The sequence below is a fragment of the Brienomyrus brachyistius genome, unplaced genomic scaffold (genome assembly GCF_023856365.1).
Source record: "Brienomyrus brachyistius isolate T26 unplaced genomic scaffold, BBRACH_0.4 scaffold34, whole genome shotgun sequence".
Classification (NCBI taxonomy): Eukaryota; Metazoa; Chordata; class Actinopteri; order Osteoglossiformes; family Mormyridae; genus Brienomyrus; species Brienomyrus brachyistius.
Genome location: NW_026042309.1, coordinates 2,877,986 through 2,903,146, shown reverse-complemented (window position 1 = coordinate 2,903,146; position 25,161 = coordinate 2,877,986). Strand labels below are relative to the sequence as shown.

General features: G+C 43.6%; 1 protein-coding gene across 1 annotated transcript in view; it reads left to right on the top strand.

Annotated features, from left to right (window-relative positions):
• LOC125721589 (protein NLRC3-like) overlaps nt 1–25,161 on the top strand; it is a 114,956-nt gene that overhangs the window by 77,078 nt on the left and 12,717 nt on the right. The gene's annotated exons all lie outside the window — the stretch shown is intronic.

Here is a 25,161-nt window from a genome sequence, read left to right as displayed (position 1 = left end):
GAGGATGAGACCCTGGACTGACGTCAAGATCAAATGGTGTGACGTCATAGAAACCGCAAGATGCCCATGGTCGAGCACAGAACCAACCGTGAGGAATGCAAACAGGAAGCGGTTGGTATTAGATCAGTGGGTAATGCTGGTAGAATAACCAGTGCTCCCACCCACTCCTTATTTTCTACCTCCTCCTTTGAATTTTTGCCTGCTGTCGTGTCACAGAGACACAGAGTTTGGCCAAAACACAATGATGCCCTTTTTTGGGCAATGTAACAATGCTGCTGATATAAGACCCATACAGAGTATCAGACATTTACATTACATTTACATTTACAGGATTTGGCAGACGCCCTTAGCCAGAGCGACTTACATAAGTGCTTTGAGACTCTGCAATGAATTTCCGATGCTAGCTCAATAAGGACCCAAGCTATGAATACTATCTCTGAGAACTCCATTGAGTAGTGCAGAATTTTTTTTTAATTTATTTATTTATTTATTTATTTTTTAAACACACACCAGAAAAAGAATTGAGAAAGAATATAGAAGTTCTACGTCAGGTATTTCTGAAAAAGAAAAGTTTTGAGTCGTCGCTTGAAGACAGTCAAGGATTCAGCTGTTCGGACATCTAGGGGGAGTTCATTCCACCAATTAGGTGCCAGGACAGAGAAGAGCCGAGATGCGTGTCTTCCTTGTGCCTTGAGGGGAGGTGGGACCAGTCGAGCAGTGCTGGAGGATCGGAGAGATCGTGGTGCAGAGCGGGGTGTGATGAGGTCCTTTAGGTAGGATGGTGCCAGACTATTTTTGGCTTTGTATGCGAGCATCAGTGTTTTGAATCTGATGCGTGCAGCTACAGGAAGCCAGTGGAAACCAGACATACAGTTGTGGTCAAAAGTTTACATACACTTGTAAAGAACATAATATCATGGCTCTCTTGAGTTTCCCGTTATTTCTACAACTCTGATTTTTCTCTGATAGAGTGATTGGAACAGATACTTCTTTGTCACAAAAAACATTCATGAAGTTTGGTTCTTTCATGACTTTATTATGGGTTAACGGAAAAAAGTGATCATATCTGCTGGGTCAAAAATATACATACAACAATGCTAATATTTGGTTACATGTCCCTTATCCATTTTCACTTCAATTAGGCGCTTTTGGTAGCCATCCACAAGCTTCTGGCAAGCTTCTGGTTGAATCTTTGACCACTCCTCTTGACAGAATTGGTGCAGTTCAGTTAAATTTGATGGCTTTCTGACATGGACTTGTTTCTTCAGCATTGTCCACATGTTTTCAATGGGGTTTAAGTCAGGACCCTAATTCTAGCCTGATTTAGCCATTCCTTTACCACTTTTGATGTGTGTTTGGGGTCATTGTCCTGTTGGAACACCCAACTGCGCCCAAGACCCAACCTTCGGGCTGATGATTTTAGGTTATGTTGAAGAATTTGAAGGTAATCCTCCTTCTTCATTATCCCATTTACTCTCTGTAAAGCACCAGTTCCATTGGCAGCAAAACAGCCCCACAGCATAATACTACCACCACCGTGCTTGATTGTAGGCATGGTGTTCTTGGGGTTAAAGGCCTCACCTTTTCTCCTCCAAACATATTGCTGGGCATTGTGGCCAAAAAGCTCGATTTTTGTTTCGTCTGACCACAGAACTTTCCTCCAGAAGGTCTTATCTTTGTCCATGTGATCAGCAGCAAACTTCAGTCGAGCCTTAAGGTGCCGCTTTTGGAGCAAGGGCTTCCTTCTTGCACGGCAGCCTCTCAGTCCATGGAGATGCAAAACACGCTTGACTGTGGACAATGACACCTGTGTTCCAGCAGCTTCTAATTCTTGGCAGAGATGCTTTTTGGTGGTTCTCGGTTGACTCTTTACCCTCCTGACCAATTTTCTCTCAGCAGCAGGTGATAGCTTGCGTTTTCTTCCTGAACGTGGTAGTGATGAAATAGTGCCATGCACTTTATACTTACAAACAATTGTTTGCACTGTTGCTCTTGGGACCTGCAGCTGCTTTGAAATGGCTCCAAGTGACTTTCCTGACTTCTTCAAGTCAATAATTCGCTTTTTCAGATCCATACTGAGCTCCTTTGACTTTCCCATTGTAGCGTTTGTGGGCGTTTGTATCCAATGAGCCCTATTTAAATGGCCTCAGAGAAGTCACCAGCTGTAGTCACTCATAATCACTCACAAGAAGTTAAGAGGCCATGCTATGAAGCTCATTTCACTGACACAACTTTCTAAGTCACCAAAATTGCGAATTTATGTTGCTGTATGTATATTTTTGACCCAGCAGATATGATTACTTTTTTCTGTTAACCCATAATAAAGTCATGAAAGAACCAAACTTCATGAATGTTTTTGTGACAAAGAAGTATCTGTTCCAATCACTCTATCAGAGAAAAATCAGAGTTGTGGATATAACGGGAAACTCAAGAGAGCCATGATATTATGTTCTTTACAAGTGTATGAAAACTTTTGACCACAACTGTATGAGTGTCCCAGTTTACCTCTGTCCCACTTAACATTCACCCAGCTCAAAAGGTCTCTCAGTACATTCCATACCTGTTGGCAATATGAATACAATGAATGATTTCACTCATCAAATTCGCCTTGTACTGCAAAGGCAGAACTGCAATCAACTGCATTCCCTGGCACAACAACAACCCTGTGTATCAATCGACGCGTCTTGAAGGCTAAGAGCTGCCAGCCATCGCTGTGACCGGGTCCCTCTTCCTCCGACTGTACATTAAGCCGGTCAGTCCCCACAAGCTGTTGTGAGGAATTGTCTCTATGAAAAATGAGCCTTTTCTTTCCCGAGTGCTTGCAGCTCCCTCTGTGTTGTCCTGTGTGTGTGACGCAGCTCCTGATCCCCTGCCCAGTAAGCATGATCCCCAATCCCCATTTATCCCCAGTTATCACTTTGTGAGGCTGGAGAAGTCCTGCCATTTCCTGCAGACTTCAGTCCCAGATCACTGCTGGCCACAGTAGCCTTTCATCCCGGCAGTGATTCCCTCCATTGTTCCCCCACCTCCTCCATTAGTTGTATCGCTGCCTTGCAGAGCTGATGTTTCCTCTTTCTCTGGCTGCTGTCCATGGTTTCTTTGTACAAAGAGCCCCATCACGTTTTCAGCCTATTGGTATATTTGCAACTGATAATTTAATTTGTTATTCCGTCTGTGCGTTTTCACAAGTTTAGATTTGGATTGTATGTTATATTGTTCATGTTTACATGCATCATGTAGCAATGATTTGACTCGCATTTTGCTCTTTACATACTTGGAATCGATTTTCCTCTTATTGGCAGTTTGTGCTTTTCTCACGTGGAGGCTGGGAAGAGCCAACAAAGTGCTACTTAAAGTTTGTCTGTTAATTCTGGAATAATGAAGGCTTTTGGGAAACGCACATAGACCACACTCATTCTTTACTTACATTGTTCATTATTTTATTCATTATTCACTACGTAAGACTGATCGCCTTAGGGAAAGCCCTCCCTGACTAGTAACTCTGAAAGGAGGAGATGTGAACATCCTCAGCAACTACTGCAGGCCTGTCCGGCTTTATCCATCCATCCATTTCCCAAACCGCCTTTCCTATTGGGTCGCGGGGGGTCCGGAGCCTATCCCGGAAGCAATGGGCACGAAGCTGGGAACAACCCAGGATGGGGGGCCAGCGCATCACAGGGCACACTCACACAAACCCCACGATGACATGGGGAGAACATGCAAACTCCACACACATATGACCCAGGCGGAGATTCGAACCCGGGTCCCAGAGGTGTGAGGCAACAGTGCTAACCACTGCACCACCATGCCGAAATGTCAAAAGTCTGACCCCCCAAAACATCTGGTGTTAGTTTATTGTATAAATCATTACATGCAAAATGGTCGTCATAATCGCTCAAGCATGTTCTCTATACATCTGTATAACTGCGTGTGTGTATATATACAGTACTGTGCAAAAGTCTTAGGCAGTCCAAAGAAATGTTTGAAGCTGTTTATCTGGGTAGCAAGTGTATTTTGGCTTAGAACAAAAAACACAATTTAACATTAGAACGTCTGCAAATTAAGAGTAACACAATAAAAAACTAGTAATAATTTCTTCTGTTTTCTAAAAAGTTACTGATATCTAGTTGGATGGCTAGATAAACATTGCCTCAGTTCCCAAACTTCTCCCCAGGGGCACCTCAGATGATTTTGTTAAATTTTACCAACAGCTCAATTAAATAATTAAATGTATTGGCTTAAAATGTCAGTGACAGATTGACTAGCTGTATGAGGTCTGCTAGTGGTCAAGTCAAAAAATACATGGCTGCAAATACTAGGATGATTTTAGCAGAGGTTCTGAAATGGCGAAGCTGACACACTTTGACAGGCATCATATCATAGTTTTACACCAACAGGAGGATAATCTAAACATCATTTTCTTTGCCTGCCTAAGACATTTGCACAGTACTGTATATATATATTTAGGTCCTCAATCATGGCCTTACAATGGCTGAGGCTGGTTGGCTGAATGATGGGAGAACAACCATGTCCTCAACCATTCAAACATTTCATAGAGCCAACAGGTATGTAATCCAACAATGTGCCCTGTACTGTAATATTGTCCTCTTACTGCAGTGCTTCATATTACAGTATCCATTTGCATTTTATATTACACAGTGAGTAATAATGAACAGTGAGTGGGGGGGGGGGGGGGGGACATGCCCTACATACACACCTTTCCCACTGAATACACCCACATAGAATTAGCACTTGTCTCCCAAATTCCTGTGAAAATGTTACTGCGATTGAGCATGTACATGAGCGATTGACTACACACTAATACAATCCAAATCCAAAACACACATGGTAAATGTGCTTTTCTGTTTTTATGAGAACTGAAAGCACTTTACAATTCATGCCTCACATTCACCCATCCACACACCGGTGGGGGAGGCTGCCATGCAAGGCACCAACCTGCACGCCGGTAGCAATTTGGGGTTCAGTGTCTTGCTGAAGGACACTTTTGATGAGGTCAGGAGAAACCAGGGCTCGAACCTGCAACTCTCTAGTTGCTAAGCGATAGCACTACCTCCTGCGCCACCATCATCTCCAAATGTAAGGAGAAGGAGGTTCCTCGGAGCTCCGAGATGTGTTTGGCTGTAATAAATCTGGAATATAGCTAAATGACATAGTTTTTGATAACACCAGCATTTATTTTTTAAGCAAAAATGGCAAGCAGATCAGAACTGGCCGGATTTGATGTTGCAGCTTTTATTGAAATACAAAACAAAATTGAAAAGTGCTGAAGTTTGAATGACTTCAAACTTTGATTTATTTCAGTTATTTTATATTGGGCTCAAGGATTGGTTTCATCATACAAATACAGCACAGATAATGTTTACTTGAAATTACTGAAAAGTAAGTGATACCAGAATCAGGGGGTCAATAAGCTTTTAAGTAATAATGTGGATTGTGCTTGGGGTAGAAGCTGCACGTTGTGTTGAAGAAAAGTATAGATTTTCAAAATATGCAAATTAATTCTAATAATATTAATGACATTCATGTTTAGATGACATTAATTACATAACTAATAATACATTGAGAATCAATGTTTTGTTATTGTATAGATGGAAAGATATGAAAGTGATGTGGAAAATCTGGAACACTGAAACACATTGGGATGGGTGGTGCTAATAATGGTACTGCAGCCAGCCAGTAGGGGGCGCTTGTCATGTTTCATTTTCACCTTTTAGAGACATTATGGTCTCCATGTTTTTTGCAGTCAGTGCTTTGATCACAGATTTGAAAGCAGTATGCATAATGCATCAGGGCTCACGCTGAAATTCCCTATATGTGGATATATTATGCAACATGGTTCTGTAGGAATGTTGGTACCTTGGAAACACACATATACAAATATACCTTATATGTGAGTTTGGATATGGGTGTGGCTGCAACTGGAGAGGCTTGTAGTACATATTCTGCAAAGTCTTCATAACGGTTATTCCAAATATTATGTACAAACCATGACAGAGGCTTGATTGCATACATGGGTTTTGTTGGGAAAATATCAGTTCATGAAATACATTATTGAGGAAACTCTAGTTGCTTTTACTTCTATTTAATATTTTTAGGCACACACACATCACAAGGAAAATAAACTATTATTTATAATAAATAGCACGCAATGATTAAATATAAAAGACTATAGCATAGAAAAATAAAATGATACTATCGGACAAAATGGCCATGGAAATGTAACAGAGAGCAGTGAGCTGGAAACCAGAGTCTTGACCCTGAGGAGTTAAATAAAATATTTAATTTCTCTGTTGTGTCACTGTCGTGGTTTTTTCTCCTTCCCCGCCAAATCAGAGGTCAGAGAGCCGCTTGTGCAGTATCCAGAATTCAGTCTTTATTGCAACAATGGAGTTACAACCAAGGCTGGACACGTAAAGTGTGTCCAGTACTGTTTTACACCAATTTTTATATAAGTTCTTATCATTTAACAATATCTCGTCACTTAAGCATCATCATTCCTTCAGCCATTCACAATCATTGTTTTTTCCCTTAATCCACACCACTAGGTGATAAGTTTGTCCATCATTTCTTTTACCGTTTGGTCTCTCGGCTGAACATAATGGTGGCGCGAGCAGCTCCACTTGGTTTTTTAAAAATGCTCAGCCGTGAACTTCTGGTGAACTCAGGCGAATCCCTTCCTTCAGTAGTAAACCTAGGCAGTTTCAGCATTTTTCACATTGTCTAACTAAAAGGTTGATAATATATTTGTCCTTTAACATTGTGATAAAATATACGTTAATAAAAGTGAATATTCATAGATTCAGGACTAACATAAAGTAGCTAACAGAATCTCAGACTAATAAAAGGTGCAAATACATACTCAGTTGGTTACATTGTGTTGATTACATTATAATGTTTACATTGTAATGATTACATCATGGATATTTGGCATACTTTTTAATAATATCATAATACTTGTATTCTATGTTATATAGTGCTAAATAATATCCCATATATTTCCCCCCTTCGGGACTCCAAGGAGTCCCACACACAATCCTGTCCATCCAGCCTAGGAGGGAGGGCAAAAACCCTATGACCCAGGGAAATTCCACTCCCAGCCCGCCACAGGCGCGGCCCCCCTTCGGGGTCCATGGCAGGCATGGCTCACAAACTACTAACACGGAGAATCAACCAACAGCAGCACAGGGGGTACATCAGGAAAGGGAGGGGAGCATCGCCATACAATGACCTCCCCTGGATATATTGCATATATAGCAGGACTACAAAGCCTATTACAAACTCAATACAAAAACAGATATATCTAATACAAAGATAAGTAAAAGGTTAACTAATAACATTGCAGACTATTATAACGGACAGTCTGTCCTAATCAGAGAAAATCCCAGATGTCGTGGGAGGCAGGCATGCTGCAGGTCTCCTGCTCGGAGTATTCACACACGGAACGGCCGAACTTCAGCTATGGGCAGGACTGCATCCAAGGTGTCTATGTCGCCATCCGTTTCCGTGTTGGTCCAGGAGGATGCCGCTCCAAACGGTCCTCCCACCACTCTAGACATTGCAGCTATAGTCGCCTGCCGGGACAGTGCTCTCCCCACTAGGGAGCGAACAAGAGGAACTACACAACACAAGATTAGTAGCAGAGCAAACTTTCTCATAGCCTCAGGAAAGGAACCATCCGGGGCTGTATTATTAGGAATAAACGTACTGCACTGATCCCCGAACAGCACACACACTCCCCCTTTTTCTGCCAGGAGCCAATCCAGGGCCATCCTGTTCTGCCAGGCTATCAGACTGGTGGCCTGAAGCTGCTCCCCCAGAGATGCGAGTGCCTCCTGAGTATAGTTGGTAAACCTCTGCTGATTATAATACAAATAATTTATCCATTCCACATTTTTGTTAAGAGTAGGTCAAATAAATATTGATTCGAAACCAGCAGCTATCTCACTTCTCGCCTTATATTTCTCTGGAATGCTCCTCGGCTGGCCAATCTCATCTATATATATATATCTATATATATATATATATATATCTATATATATATATATATATATATATATATATATATATATATACACATTGGGATCAGTCTCGTAATTTGCAACAGATCTGCAGGACCTAGACGGTCGTCTTCTAGAATATATATCCACCTGGCTGGCTAACATTACCCTAGCGCAGAGGCCTCCCCAATTATAGGGAAGAGTAGGCCTCAATCCGCCCTCCTTACCACACAGACACCACACATCTGCCAGGGGCACACTCTGGTTTTCTAGCGCATCCAGCGGACATGTGATAGTTCTTCGTTCTGTGATCGGGGACCTTTCACATCCCAAACAGTTCCACAGGTTCCCCAGAAGATGCCTACCTCCTCTGGCCCATCATTTGTAAAACAGTTATAAATAGGTCCCTTGAAAAAACTCTTCATCATAATATCTTGCTGTCCCCCTTCCCAGGGCTTAAACTGCCCACAATGCTTTTCCACCCTGTGAGCATATTTAGTATTTCCCTGATATATCAGACACTGATAGGGGCAGTATGGTATGCGCTCTGACTGGTTAGATATGGGTCTGCAGTCTTTCTCAGGAGCCTGCCCCTCCTGACACAGACTCTTCCAGAATCTCATAATCCTCTCCATTTCCCATTCTTCACACCGTTTATTAGTGTATGGGAACGGAACTACCCTAACTGAAGGGTCAAGACCTGCACACAACACACAACCCTCCTGCCCTAATGAAGCGACGGTTTATTTAGCCCATTTATACCACCAATTTCCAAGCGTACGTTTTGCTAACCCATCCAGGTCTACTTCATCCTGGGTATATTCTACAATTTGCTCACTCTCCTCACTCCCATATCTCCTCCTTATTTCTCTCCGCTTTCGCTCATTGTTATCTGAGAGGTTATTCAACATTAAAGGACCACGCTGAGTGAGTGAAGTCAATTGTCCTGAACTCTCCTGACCTGTGGTCCTGCTGTGCCCCCAGACCTGAAGGGCCTGATATATCATTCTCATCACTAACATCGTCGCTGTCAGCCCTACCAGAACCCACAGCTTCGTGTCCTGTCTGGGGTGGCTGGCCTGCTTGCGATGCTCCCTCTTGACCCTCAGTCTGCTCTGAACCTGAAACTGGCTCCTCTCCAAGCTGTGGAGCTCCTCTGGGAGCTCCATCAGGGCCATCTGAGTCAAGGGCAGCTACATCCTCTGTGTAGTTTTCAGTGACTATCTGCCTTTCGTGCAGTACTCTAGTGCAGTGGTTCAAATGGTACCACGTATTACTCCCTTCTACCTGTACTGCTGTTGCTGTGGCTCGTGTCACCTTGAAGGGTCCCTCTCGTCGGGGCTCGTGCCACTTTCGCCGGAACACTCACAGGTAGACTTTATCTCCTGGAAAGATGACTGGCTCCTCCCGGTCTGTGTCTTCTTTCTGTGCTTTCTCCTTTTCCTGTTTGGAAATAACTTTGTGTATTTTGGTTAACGTCCTCATTTACAACTTTAATTCATCCCCCAGCTGATCTAGGCTGGGTCCCTTATACGCCCCCTCCAAGTCGATCCAGGCATTGGTCTCCCTGTCAGCATTTCATGCGGAGACAAATGCGTCACCCTGTGCATTTCCATTCGATACGCCATCAAGGCTGTTGGCAGTGCATCCACCCAGTTCATTTTCGTGGTGGCGCAAATCTTATTCAGCTTCTGCTTAAGTGTGCCATTCACTCTCTCCACCATGCCCTGCGACTGAGGGTGATACACACATCCCAACCTTTGTTTTATTCTCAGCTATTGAAGCACTAACTTAGTAACTTTCCCCACAAAGGCAGCTCCATTATCAGAGCTTATTTCAGTTGGTATCCCAAACCTCGGAATCACCTCTCTGATTAGGAATTTCACCACTGTCATCGCTCCCATGTCCTTGGACAGTATTGCCTCCACCCATCTGCTGAACCTGTCCACGATCACAAGCATATATCGCTTTCCATATGCTGTTTTTCCCATGTCCACATAGTCCATCACTAGGTGTCTGAACGGTCCCTCCGGCTCTGGAATGTGCCCTACTGGGGCTATGATTGCTTTGTGTACATTGTTCTTAATGCACACCTCACATTCTGACAACCTTGCATCCACCATTGCTTGCATCTGTGGTGCCCAGAAACCTTGTTGTGTCATTTTCCGTAACACCTCCCCCCTTGCACAATGGTCAAGACCATGCGCATCCATTATCAAAATGCTCACCAGAGACAGAGGTGCGGCCAAAAGTCCCTCATGATTGCGATACAGACCATTAGCATCCTTAGAGGCCCCCCTTTTTAGCCAGACAGAGGCCTCATAGGGGCCCACACGCTCCTGCAGGGCCACCAGATCAGAAACAGTAAGGTCCGGCTCTACAGTCACCATAGGCAAAAGATGAGCAGTCCTGACCTGCGCAGCCGCCCTGGCTGCTGCATCAGCGGCCGCATTGCCTCGAATAACAAAATCACGACCTTTGCGGTGGGCTTGACACTTATAATAGCCAAATGCTTAGGATGCATCATTGCATGTAGCAACTCCAAAATCTGATTATAATGCTGAATGGGGAAGCCGTCACTTTTGCGAAATCCCCTTTGCTTCCAGACTGCTCCAAACAGATGGCATCCATCATGTGCGTATGCAGAGTCTGTGTAGATTGTAACCGTCTTATGTTGTCCTCGCCGGCACGCTGCAGTCAAAGCCTTTAGCTCCGCTAATTGAGCGGAACACGGTTGTGCCGCTGGCTCTGAAACGAGAGTGTGAAAATCATCACCCTGTGCCTGAACTACAGCAAACCCAGCCTTTAAGGCATCCCCATCTCTCCAACATGAGCCATCCACAAACAACACCATCTCGCTATTTTCAATGGGAGAACTCTCCAAGTCTGGTCTCAGTTTAGTGTAAACCAAAGACTCTGCCACACACTCATGTGGCTGCCCTTATCCTCCAGGGGAATGCTGTCTGCAGGGTTTACTGTAGTGCAGCGCTTTATTGTCACATCCGGGTAAGTGAGAAATGCAAAGTACGCTGACTGCCTCGCTGGGGTCAACACAAATTTGCCTTTGTCAATAAGGTCCACCACCTTATGTGAAGTATAAATTGTCACTGGATAACCCATTGTGATGGCAGTGGCCTTTTCATAGCCTAAATAGGCAGCCACCACTCCCTGGAAACAGGGTGGGTATCCCTGAGCCACATTGTCCAGCTTCATGCTGTAGTATGTCAATGGCTGCTTTCGTCTGCCAGGACACAAGTCCTGAGTGAGCAGGGCTGTCCCAAAGCCGTCCTTCCTGTTCCCGACATACAGATAAAACGGCTTGGTGTAATCTGGGAGGCCCAGAGCAGGTGCATTCTGTAGCTCCTGCTTGATAGATTCAAATGCTACTGAGGCCTCATTTGTCCAAATTAAGGAGGTCTTCAAATTAGTGTGGCCCTCCTCCTTTATCAGTGCCCGCAACGATGCCACCTTCACAGCGTAGTCCTCAATCCAGTCCATGCTGAATCCTGTCATCCCCAAAAAAGTCAGCATCTGTGACACAGTCATGGGTTTCGGAGCCTTAGTGATCCCCTTTAGCTGTTCTGCTGCTATAGCTTTCCTCCCATGGCTGATCTCACGTCCCAAGTACGTAACCTGCTCTTGGCAGTACTGCAGCTTGGCCTTGGACACCTTATGGCCCCCTTTCGCCAAGACCTTCAGCAACTGCACTGAGTCCTGGTGGCAGTCTGCCAGCGTTTCAGCACACAACAATAGATCATCCACATACTGTATTACTGTACTGTACTGTACTCATTTTCTGCACGCAATCATGTACCAGCCTCCACTTTTCACCTCCTGCCTTTGGCACAGGCAAGAGGGGGGTGTTGCAGCAGCTAATGGTAGGCACCAACACCCTTGCATCCAGTAATCCCTCTATCGTTTCCCTTATACCTTCCTCGGCCTCAGGTTTCAAGGGGTACTGGTTTTTCCAGGGTGGTGTGCACCCTGGTTTAAGATAAATTTCCACTGGGCTAGCTGAATTTACTAGGCCTACATCTGTATCGTGAGCAGTCCACACCTCCTCAGGCACTTCTCTTTCCATTTCCTGCCAACATTCCTCTGTACTTTCTTTTGCATCACACTGTACTCCTATCATGCTCCACAGCCACGAATCTCTGTTGTCTAACTTCAAATCACCTACAACCTTTGCACTCCACTGAATCCTTAACATCTTCTCTCCTGCCACTGCCTGCACGCCTTCACGCACCGTCGGCATCCAAACCACCTGCTTTGCTCGCTGCATCATTTCTCCCAGATCCAGCATGGACTGATTAAAAGCCACCGCTATGTGGGGCTCCGTGTCTGGTATGTTGTACCATTCTCCCACTATTCCCGTCTTCCGTATCGGAATGGCTACTCCCTCAGGGCCTAATATTGTCCCGTCTGTTATCATGCACATCCTTTCTTTCTCCCGGCCAGGCAGAGACTCTATGAGCTGATCCCACTCACCCTTTATTTCAGGATCACTGAATTTTCCCCATCGCAACAAACAAATATGTTTGTCCTGTGTCCAATTTAACCTATTGCTATATTGTTCCTGTATAAATGGACCCCACTGTTCTAAAATTTCCCAAATTTTTCCAGTAACATCTTCAATCCCATATGAACTATACTGCCCTTTATGGAACAACAAATTTTGTCGCATGAGGCTGTACTGTCCACTGAGCACCTCTACACCCCCCTCTGTACATTTTATGTCTATCTGCAGCTGACACAAAGCATCTCTGCCTAACAAATTCACTGGGGTGTGCTCTGATATTAGTATGGGCATATTTACATTTTTGTCCCCTATCTTAATCTCCACTGGAGCAGATTTTGGAATATGCTGCACTTGTCCCGAGAATCCTATGGTCCTGACCTTCTCAGCGGACCGGGGGATATGACTGGCATCTTTTAGTCCTACACAAGTGTAGGTGGCTCCAGTGTCTATCATCATTGGAATTACTTGCCATTTATTTGAACCTGCAGCATCGGCTCAGCCTCAGACCCCTTACTCAACATTGGCATCTGAGATCCCCCTTTAGGATTCTCTGGGCACCCCTAGAATAAACGTCTCTGGGCCACGGGTTGATCGGACCCCGTGATCTGTTATTCTGCAATTGAGGATTTCCACCCCTGCCTCTATTTGGCATTGGACCTACAGGGCCTCCTGGATTAACCGGGCCCATAGGGCGTCTCAGGCTCACCTCCTGAAAGGGTAGATTTGGGCAGACTCTAGAGGTGTGTCCGGGCTGGTTACAATTCCAGCACACCAGCTGAAGTGGTCTGTTCCCCAGTCTTCCCATAGACTGGGATTGTCTAATTTGTGGGAAATCAGGTGCTCTCTGATCACCCCCCCACCTATCATATCTATTCTCTCTATTCCAATCATGGACCGAAGGCCAATTAGTGTTCTGAGGGGCCCCAGCGACAGGAGACTGTCGGCTGTCCACAGGCTGCCCCCGGGGGCTGGGGTCCGGAGAGACCACTGGTGCCTGGACTTTTTTCTTTTTAGCGGTCAGCTCCTCCAGCTGCATCTGATTCAGTTTCTTTGTCAGCTCCCTCTCACGCTCTTTAGCAGAGTCCTCCTCCTCTCTGTACAAGTCAATAGCGTGAATCAGCTGCTCACGGTACTGCTCCTCAGGCATAATAATAAGTCCCACAACTTGCCTTAGCCTGGTTCTCACTGGCTTAGGGAGCGCGTCCTGCAGTGCCCTCCGGTACAGACCTCTGAATGCCGGATTCTGCAGGTCCTGCTCTGTCTCAGTGCGCCACCGTTTTTCTTGAGCTTGCAGATAGGCAGCTGGGCTCTCCCCCTCCTTTATGGGCTCCACCTTCATTTCAACCACACTCAGCCGTGGAGGAAACATTAATCGCAGCTGGTGCCAGAGGTTAGGGACATGCATCATTCACAGGAGTCCCTGTCGCCGCTGCCAGGCCACTGCTCCGCAGCAGTCTCTCCATTGCGTCCACCCCCAAAGCGCGAGCGATAACTGCCTTTATGTCACCTATCGCCAGGAGCCGACCCATAGTTTCCTCCTCTAATGCTTTTATCCACTTTCCGGCCCCTTCTGCCAGAACTGGGAGTCTGAGAAGCAGGCCTTCCAGATCCTGTCCTGCCCACGGCACATACTGTGTCTGTGCTCCTTTCACCATTAACGGAAGCATCAGAGTGTACCTGGTGGGGGGCCTTACACCCCACCTTTTTAGCACTTCCCTTTTCCTCAGACCCACATACCTGGCCTTCTGTTATTAGCTCACTCCCTCGCAGTCCTTCCTCCACGGCCTGCCGCAGCAATGCACTCACTTCCCTGTATCCATCTAAACAACCTGCTGTTCCTTTCTGCTCCCTGCCTGCTTCATCCTTCTGTGTCACCTCACCTTTGAATTCTACCTTCCCCTCTATTACTGGAAACTGACCCTTGTATGAAGGAGGTGGGGCTTCCACTAACAGGTACTGACTTTGATAAGACGGTGGCCATATTTCTTCCTGCCTCATCTCTTCTTTCTCACTTAATGCCTTTCTCATTGCTTTCTGGTCCCTTCTCCAGGTCTCTCCCTTTACTTTAAACAACCTCAAAACTTCCAGTTCCTTACGCCTTTTCTTTTTACGCCTTTCTGTGTTCTTATTAGCCTTATGATACTTTATCAGAGTCTCCATCTCCCCACACACTGCTACATCCCATGTGCCCCCTTTAGGCCACTTAGTTACCAGAGCCTTTGTTCTATTCTCCCACTTTTTAGACATCTTTTCTATCTTTGTTTTAAGCAGGGGGGGCTCCCTCCCCAGCTGCTGTACTGGTGTGTCTGCTGCCTTTACTGGGCCCTTCATTTGACTGCTTTCCTCCACTCTACTGTCACTTGGGCTGTTTTCCTGTCTGATATAAAAATGACCAAATTTCCTCACAGCCAACCCGTGTTCTATTGTTTTCCTTTCTTTTCCTTAATAAGAATTCTCTCCCTGACTGAACCTACTTCACCTTAAAGTGTCACTGACTCTAAATTATTTTCTACTTACTCCTAATGTTGCACCCAATCATCTATGGGCACACATATACCAAAGCCTCCCTTCTCTCCTTTTTATCAGCCTGATTTTACGTTTGTCTGTCCACCGTGCACACGAGCCTCCTCACGCTTTCTCTGTTAAACTCCCTAATTCCATGGGAAGTCACGAAACCCCTTGTCTATGACCTGTTGTTCTCTCACAAAGATGTGCTTTAATACCCTTTATCTCTAAAATTAGTCTCTATATTCCATAGAATCTTCTAATCACATTCATATTCAAAAACATTATTTTAAGATTTGTCAAAATTCTAAACTCACCTACCCGCACTTCCACTACTATAATTGATTTTCTATAGAAATGCACAAATGCTCTATCCAGTCCCCCTGATAGATTTATCCCTTTTTAATTTTAGTCTCCTAAGCGGTTTTACCTCTGAGGTACTTATTTCTGCTTTATGCACCTTATCACTCAACTTATCCGTCAAAAATATATGTGCTTTTTCTCTGATTCAACCCAAAATTGCATATATGATCACTTTCCCCACTTCTGCATAACAAAACCAGTCTGATCCAGCAGACCTTTAAAATCCCCACAACTTCTAATACTTAGGCTCTCTCTGGCCTTATTACTTTACCAATATTTTTATTTGCAACACAACATAACCTTTGCTTAAAACAATTCCTTTGCAACTTAACAATATCTTTACATCATGACATAACAGCACTTTTCCCCCACAACTTAAAACACATGGGCCCCTCCCTTAGGGCAACCCAACCTTTACTTTATCAGAACAAGGAGACCCCCCTCTCTTAGGGCGATGTCTCTGACTCACACTAATCCAAGAACCTGCAGTACACACAATGGCCCTCTCTCAGGGCAGTACCTTTACATCACTTATTAAACCTTCAAGGCCTCTCCGCCTCGCAACAGTATATCAAGCCCTCAGGGTAAACTGTCCCCTCCTTCAAGGCGCTTATCTCTGAGGGAATATCCACACGTGACCCTTCCTTTAGGGATTTCTCTCTCATCACACACACACTGGGCCCACTGGACACTGCACAAACAGCTCTCTTATCTTTAGTTCTTTTAATCGGCAAGTGCCTTTACCGGGAGGCCCTGCCTGGCGGCATAATGCCTCTGTGTTACTTGAAAATCCATTGTCAAAGCATCTGTATGAGGTAATTTGCTCACTGGCACATTTTAGCAGAGAAATCGCTTCCAAATATTGATTCGACATTCCCCCGATTAGGCTAAATAACCCATAATAGGGTTAAACTATATATATTTATATACTATAGGGAAGATTTTTTATATTTACCCCGCATTTCGGCATACTGTTTAAAACCATACCCCACAAAAACAATTATGATTAACAGTTATACACTTAATATCTTTCTACCAAGATGTCCAGCACACCCTGCTACATGTGACATCGCCACTACCAATGACGTCCCTGCATCCAGCTCGTCGTTCAGCCTGTGTCATCTTCTACATCTTATGATTTGGACAGTGTGACTTGGCACTTAACCATCTCTCTATTCGACTCTCCCTGCCGGCCCCTGGAGGTTGGGCTCCCGCTTTGAGTCTGGTCCCTCCCAAGGTTTCTTCCTTCTAGGGAGTTTTTCCTTGCCACTGTCGCCTATGGCTGACTCACTGGGGGCTTTGGGTGGGGATGCTGTAAAGCACTTTGAGACGATGTAATGTCGTGATACTGCGCTATACAAAAATAAATTTGTTTGTTGTTTGTTTGTTTGTTAATATTGTAGCACTGGTGAGATATGCATATACTCACCGCCCATGTATATAGCCCCTGTGTGTAATAACTGTTATTATTGTAAATACTCATCCTCTCTCTTGTCATCTTAATTTTAAATAGTGTTCACTACTCAGGAATGTCTTGTCTTATAGGAATACTGTATTTAATATTATGCTTTGACTGAAAATGCAATGTGAAGTTTTTTTGACTTTGACTCTGACTTTGAGTTTGTGAAATTTTTCCTGCAAACCAAATTTCAACAGAAATATTTATTTTTATTTTTACTATATCAAAATCTTATTGAATAATTATTCACATAGAACAAAATACAACACAGCACACACCCTTCTTGCACCCCCACCCTGCCCTATATACCCTGAGACAGCGCCATAAAAGAAAAAAATGAAAGCAGCGGTAGAAAGCTGAAGGAAAGGAGAGAACTAAAATAATAATAATAATAAAGTAGAAGTCAGGAAAATAAAACATAATGTCAAATAGTTTAATACAAGAAATATGGCCTCGGGATATAACCTCCAACCAGCCCTTGACCAGCTGCACATGTTGAAGCCAACTTTGAATGGTTGAGCTACATGAATTATTAATCCGGACTGCAGACAGTTCAAGCAGTATCAAATTGAGGAAGGTGGACTTCCAGAAAGAGGGAATGGCACAGTCAGGAGATTTCCAGCAAGAGGCCAACAACAACTTAGCCGCCAATGAGGCGGACGTCAGGATCCTCTGCTGGGAGCGAGAGAGAGAGAGAGAGTAGAGAAGTCCAGAAGAAGAAGAACTGCAGGGAACAAAGGAATTGAACAGGAAAGAACTGAAGAGAGCGATCAGGCCAGATGATCCCAAAGAGCAGCAACAGGAGGACAGTCCCAGAACATATGAAGAAAGGTGCCAGACACAGAGACGACAAAGAGGGTCTGACTCTAGTCCCATGAGATGGTGTTTCCTGGTGGTGGGGTACAGTCTGTCACTCAGGAAATACTTATTCAGTTGAGAAAATGCATTTGATGAACATGATGACGTTATTTTTATTAATGTGATCAAAAACATTTTTATTTAATACTTAATTGCCATGAAATCAAGGACATAGTTAGGACTCTGCAATAGATTGCTTGTCAAATTTACATTATTGGAAAGTTCCTTAGTATTTAGGAACAGTTTGCACTTCGCAGCAACGTTTTGCCTTTGCATGCGAAGAATTCAAAACAATGACTATCTCCTACAGGGTCAATGAACAGCCACTTAAAAACAAAATAACTCTATTGCTTGGACACGCTGCTGCTTTGTATCTGGCTTGGCCTCCTTGCAGATGAAGTATTTCATCATGTGCCAAACAAGCTTAAAATCTGTTTAATTTTCATATACCACACTGGCCCTCATTGCTTGACAATATCAATCTTATTACTTTGTTTAGGTCTGTAATTATTACACTGCACACATCCTGGGTCTGCCTCATCTCCAAAAGGTGAAGTAAAATAAAAAATTCTAATTTCATCAATAAACTGACTAAAAATACATTTTGGTAGTTTTAGGCCATCTTTGCCTCACAACAGAAACAATTTCTTACATTTCACAGGCCATTTATTGCAGTGTAGTCAGTTTATTAATGAAACTGGAATTTTGTCTAAATATAAGAAAATTTTACTTGCTTAGATTATCATTTTTTGCAGTGGAGTTACGTTATCTGATACATTTGCCGGCAATTATGATGAATCATGTTAATTAACGGTAACCCATAAAAACCCTGTAATTGATAGTGATAACATGTACATCATGTACATGTACATCTGTATATACACTAAAGCTATTCTAGTAGTCCATTGTGTTTAAATAATGTTCTGTGAAAGACAATAGTCATAGAAGTTAATGGAAATAAGGGGACAATCATAAACTGCAAGATTCGCATACACTGGGATAACTGTCTAATAAAGTCTAGCTTAACAGGGGATGCATTCTGTTTTCTATCTATGTTCACAGTGTGCCTAGATATGAACACACTAACACTGTATGTCTTCATCAAAGATCCTTCCAGAAAGCGTGAGTGCTTTCAATACTTGAATTTTCAGATGGATTCCAGACCAGATCACTGGGCACAATTAACAGAGAGATGAGCCTTTAAATGAAATAAATTAAGCTCTATGAAGCAAAGCTTGGCATAGGTTTAAAAGGGCATGTACCATTTTTGTCTACACTGCATTATGGGAAAATGATGGTACATGGGTAGCAGTGCAGCAGCCCAGTGGGTTGTTTTCTCAGAGTCCTGCGGTTGCTGGTTCCAATGACCTTTTGTTTGTACAGTATGCCGCTCTTCTTATTGAGCAATACAATTTACTATAACGTGTTCTGGTGCATTTGTATGAATCTGCCACTCTTACTGCTCTCGTCAACACCATGGGGTAGAAGAAGCTTCCATGTGGTGAACCCACTGTTATGTCATAGCTGCCTGATTCTTCTGTCTCTAATATGCTCTTGATGAGCTGCACCTGTTGCTTTTTACTTCTCGTTAGTCTTTTGTGTTTAAGTAACTGTCAATCTCATCAGTCTGGTCATTGTTCATGTCCTTCCCTGTACTCACTTGTTTTGACACCTTGTGGTCTTCTTCATTTCTCTACTCCCATTCAATAAGCCCCTTTTTGTTCGCCAAACACCTGCCTCCGCGTCCTTCATCATGCATATCAAAACACAACCCCCTTGTCCTATCTTTAGGCTTGTGCATCCTGGCATAGGATCTCAGTTGACGTGATGCCGACCGGTTTGGGGGGATGCTGAAAATGGATGTGTGGACATTACACTGGCCTCACTTCCCCTGACAGAGGGAAGACCCAGGGTTTATAACACTGCAGCACAGGATACGAGTTTCACAAGTTCCCGATACATAAAGGATGCAGTAATTGAGTCTGCTGTTTTAGTGTCCAGCACAGCTCATATGTTATTCAAAGGGAAATCTTTTTTTTTCCCCTGGAGATCAGTCCAATTGTAGACAGTACTGAAATAATACTGTCACTTTAGCTTTCATCATCACTGCTCTCCCTGCTGGATGGATAAATCATTGCAAGTACTTTACACACAGAGAGGCAAGGGGCAGATCATGCCGGCCCCCTTGTTCATTACATCATCGTGGGGCATCTCATTACAGTCAAGGTCCCACCCAGGACCCAGCAGGGGCCAGCCAAGGACCAGCCAAGGCCCCATCATGGAAACTGGGGAAAATTCAAATGGCTACATCTGTACATTTACAGTTCTTTAATATTGGCAACTTTTTTTTGCCAATAATGTACTGTAAATTTTACATAATTTTTATAGGGTAGCTTTATAATTTTCATTTCCATCAAACAATGTGGCATCCTTTCATTCCTAAAACATTACCCAGTCAGTATAGATATCCAGCATGATTTTTTTCCCCCATTGAGATCTGATGTGTTTTAAAAGTGCCACTTTAATTTTTTGAGCAGTGCATTTCATTTAAACTTAATCTTGCTTGTGCTTTTGGATGACAGCCGCACAGTGTACAGTATGTGGAAGTGAATAGAGAAAAGAGATAAGGAGGTGAGTGGGTGTTTATTTCAATGGAGATTCAGTTAATATTTAGGATTTTGTCACGCATAGATAAAAACATGGCTGTGAAGTGCAAACTGTTCCTAAGTACGAAGGAGCTTTCCACTGCTGTAAATGTGACGTGGTCAAAACGTTTTTGGCGTAAATCTGCATTTTTACAGTAATGCATTTATAATTTCATTCACTGTTAAACTCTCTCAAAAATGAGAATTTTCAGAAATCTTATTTCTTTATTTGAACTTAAAGTTTAAATTGTTTTCACATTATGTTTTTCCCCTTTTGGAAGATCGTTTTGTAAGTGACTGGTGACGGAACAAAACCTTAGTAGAAATCTTTTGAGCAGATGTCAATCTGCTAATTTAACGTGATGTCATATCGAATACATTCCCGTCAGTCTCCGCAGCGCTATAGTACCAGCGATGTTTCCGCTTCTCTCCTGTCCCCATGTAAACCCTCACCAACTTGCCCCTTTGTATGTATCCCTCACTTCCCCCTTCTTTCACTGCACCGAGCACCTGCTTTTCTACTCTGTCACACACAATATCTTCAGTCGTTACGCATCTGCACGGCACGACCACGTACATACGCACTCAGCGTCAGCACAATCACTCCGACCTCATAGCGCACACAGACACATAGGACACACACACACACAAGCGCGTACAAGCTCGCTCAAACCTCATTCATTTGCATGTGCAACATTAGCTGCACACACCGGTCTATGGGCACACTAAGGTTTGTCTCATGGAATGTGCATGGAGCTGGCTCCAGAGAAAAGAGGTTAAAGATTTTTGGCCAGCTTAAAAAACTACAGGCAGACGTTGTTTTATTACAAGAGACTCATAGACCTGCCCAAGCTACTGATGAACTTAAAACACCTGAATTTCCTAATGTGTTCTCAGCCTGCTATAACTCTAGGCAAAGAGGGGTAGCAATTTTAATACATAAAAATGTCAATTTTACAGTACTCAACACAATTATAGATCCAGAGGGTAGATTTATAATTATTAAATTATCTATACTTAACAAAAAGTTATGTATTGTTAGTATATATGGTCCAAATGTTGATAACCCCTCATTCTTCCACATTTTCTTTACCGCACACTCTGAACACCTAGATTGCGCACTTGTTTCGGGGGGCGACCTCAACTTTGGACTAGATAAAGAAATGGACAGGCTCAGTACAGCTGCTCAGCGCAATTGGGAATCCCTAAATATAGTTAAACAGTACATGAGCGACTACGGACTTTGCGATGCATGGGGTTCTCTTCACCCCACCCGTAGGGAATATACTTTCTTCTCACATGTCCATCACTCTTACTCTTGTCTGGATTATTTCCTAGTCAGTAGCTCACTGCTGAGTGACATTTCAGACACAGAGATACACCCTATAGCTGTCAGCGATCATGCTCCTGTTTCTTTAACCCTAATAAATAGGAAGGCCACTCCACCAAGTAGAAACTGGAGATTTAATACATCGTTGCTTAAAGATGGAGACTTTATTAACTATTTTAATAAAGAGTGGGCTTTATATTTAGACTATAATGACCTGCCTGAAACATCAGCATCTGTTCTCTGGGAAGCAGGCAAAGCTGTGATGAGAGGTAAAATAATCTCATTCTCATCATATAAAAAGAAAAGAGAAAACAAGTGTATTCAAAAATTAGAAGAAACCATCAAATCCTTTGAAGAAGCCTACGTTTCATCCCAGGAACAGGAAATGCTGAATAAAATACGTAAAGCAAAACTAGAATTAAATGAAATTATTAATAAAAAAACTCAATTCTTAGCACAAAGACTTCGCTGGAAAAATTATGAACATGGTAATAAATCAGGTCAATTTTTAGCTAATCAGTTAAAAATAAATAAGGAAAAAACAACTATATGTGCTGTTAAAGACTGAAATGGGGATACAGTATATGACCCTCACAGAATAAACAACACTTTCAGGGACTTTTACAAATATTTATATTCACCACAGATAAACGCATCTAAAGACGAAATTGATCAGTTTCTTGATAGTATAACCCTTCCGAAATTATCAGACAATCAAGCGATGGCACTGGACTCTCCGCTGACACCAGGTGAACTCCAGGAAGCCCTGAACGGTATGCCCAATAAAAAGGCGCCAGGTCCAGATGGATTTCCAGCAGAATTCTATAAAGAATTCTGGACAACTCTGGCACCAACATTCCACAGAATGTTGCAAGAAACCAGGGAAAATGGTAGGCTACCACCAAATATGAATTCTGCTAACATTAGTCTCTTGCTAAAACCAGGCAAAGACCCTACATTGCCTACCAGCTATCATCCAATATCCCTTATTAACGTTGACCTTAAAATAATCTGCAAAGCTCTCTCAAAAAGAATAGAGAAGATAACCCCTCTCATAATTCATCCTGACTAAACTGGTTTCATAAAAGGGAGGCACTCATCAACAAATACACGCAGATTACTTAACCTGATAGACTATTCATGCAATAAAAAACTTCAAATTACAATATTGTCTCTAGATGCAGAAAAAGCATTCGATAGAGTTAACTTGAATTTTTTATTTGCAGCTTTACGCAAATTTGGTTTCGGAAACTCTTTCAAAAACTGGTTAAACATATTATATAGTTCCCCAACAGCATATGTCAGGACGAATGACCAAACATCCTCCAGTTTCTGTCTCAAGAGGGGCACCAGGCAGGGATGCCCTCTCTCCCCCTCACTATTTGCAACTTTTATTGAACCACTAGCAGCAGCAATTAGACAGGCTATAGTGATCAAAGGCATTAAATGCAGGAATATAGAACATAAGGTAAGTCTTTATGTGGATGATGTGTTACTTTTTCTCCAGCATTCACAAACCACTCTTTCTGAGGTAATTACACTAATAAACTCTTCGATAAATTGGTTAAAATCTACAGTTCTCCCAATTAATTGCTCCTTCCAGAATAATTCTCCCACTCCACTGCAGTCTGGAGATATTAAGTATTTAGGTATTAACGTTTCACCTAGGCTGGCAGATTTAACTAAACTAAACCATTTCCCACTTTTAAAGAAAGTAGAGGATGATCTGGTTAGGTGGAAATCCCTACCCATATCACTTATGGGAAGGGTCGCCTCAATAAAAATGATGGTTTTGCCAAGAATTAATTATTTATTTGCAATGATCCCGAGCAAACCACCACCTGACTGGTTTAGATCTCTGGACTCCGCCATCTCTAAATTCCTCTGGAAAGATAAACCCCCACGTATTAGCTTAAAAACACTGCAAAGGACTAAGGACAAAGGAGGACTAGATCTGCCTAACTTTCACCACTATTTCTTAGCCAACAGGCTCCAAAACATCTCAGGCTGGTTAAAACATACCCTCTTAGATGAGCCTTGGCTAGACGTAGAACAAGCACTATGCAATAATATAGAGATTTCGGATCTACCATTCATTAGCTCAAACATTAAACGACACGAATGCTTCAAAAGCATCAGGGTTGTGGGTTGGTGCGTGCACGGGGGCTCAGCCCCGGTTCGGGGGCCTTCAGTGCATCGGTGGAGCTGGGGGCCTCCTTAGCTGGCAGGGAGGTTCTTACCATCTGTCCGCAGGTGGTCCCTGCTTTTGGGGTATCCAATCTGCGGGGGGGGATCCAATAGAGGAGGAGGGACTCAACCTGGGTGTCTTTTATCTTATGCAGTATGGGAGTTGACTGAATGCTGGGGCGGGGGTAGTTTTTTTCTCTGTGGTGGGGTCCGGTGGGGCGCCTTGGGCTCTGTGGGGCCCGGTGGTGCCGCTGCCTTGGGCCCCGGTCTGGATGGGCCTGGGCCCCCCTACCTGGATGGATTTCGGGGAACGGGGGGTGCCTATGGGGGTCAGCGGGGGAGCTGGCTCCAGAGGGGGGGTACTTTGCCCCTCCCAATCCTTTCCTCCCCATCCCTAAATGCTTCCCTCCTCCCGCTCCATCACACCACCACACATGTAAGGCTTTGAGGTGTAGGTGCGTTGCTGGGATGCAGGGTAGGTATTCCTCCTCTGTCCCCTCGCGACCACCTGTACCTCATTCATACACTACAACGTAGACACTCTCATTACTTACTCTCTCATGACACATACATTTAGGGCGTTGGGGATGGGCACACAGAATGGCATCCAGAGGGCGGTCTGTTCATTTAGCCTTACCTCTGGTGCCAGGGCCCACCTCTCAATTTAAAATCGCACATAGACATTGAGGGTTCTGGGGCCCTCCAGCTGGCCGTCTGGTCAGGGTCTGGGCTCGTGGGCTTCTCGGCTGCTGCGGGGTCCGGGGTGGTCTCCACACCAGAGGAAAAAATAGGGGTCCACATATATATTATGTGTCCAGTATATATGGGGAGTGAGAGTATGTGTACGACGTTCATTTCTGTGTGTCTAAATGTTGGGTGAATGTGTAAATATTTGTTTATGTCTGCATGAGGGTGGGAACGTATGCTTGTATATGTGTGTGCCTGTTTGTCTATACACACGTGTCAGGTTGGGTCCTAGACTCCACCTGAAATAACATCTTGGGCCCCCCTGTCTCCCTCTCCTTCTCTTGAAAAAATAAATAAAAGTAAATAAATGAATAGAAATAAAGCAGTCCTCCGCAGAGGGGGGGTGGTGGAGGGAAAAAAGAAAGAAATGGTTGGCTGTTTCTTTACAAGGGGAAGCAGTCAATATTTTGCATAAATTGCATGCAAATATAAAAATATTTCCGTGAAGCTCAAACTGTTCCTAAGTACAAAGGAACTTTCTACTGCATTTATTATTTGTTTCACTTTTAAAATGTTCCCAATGATGTGGA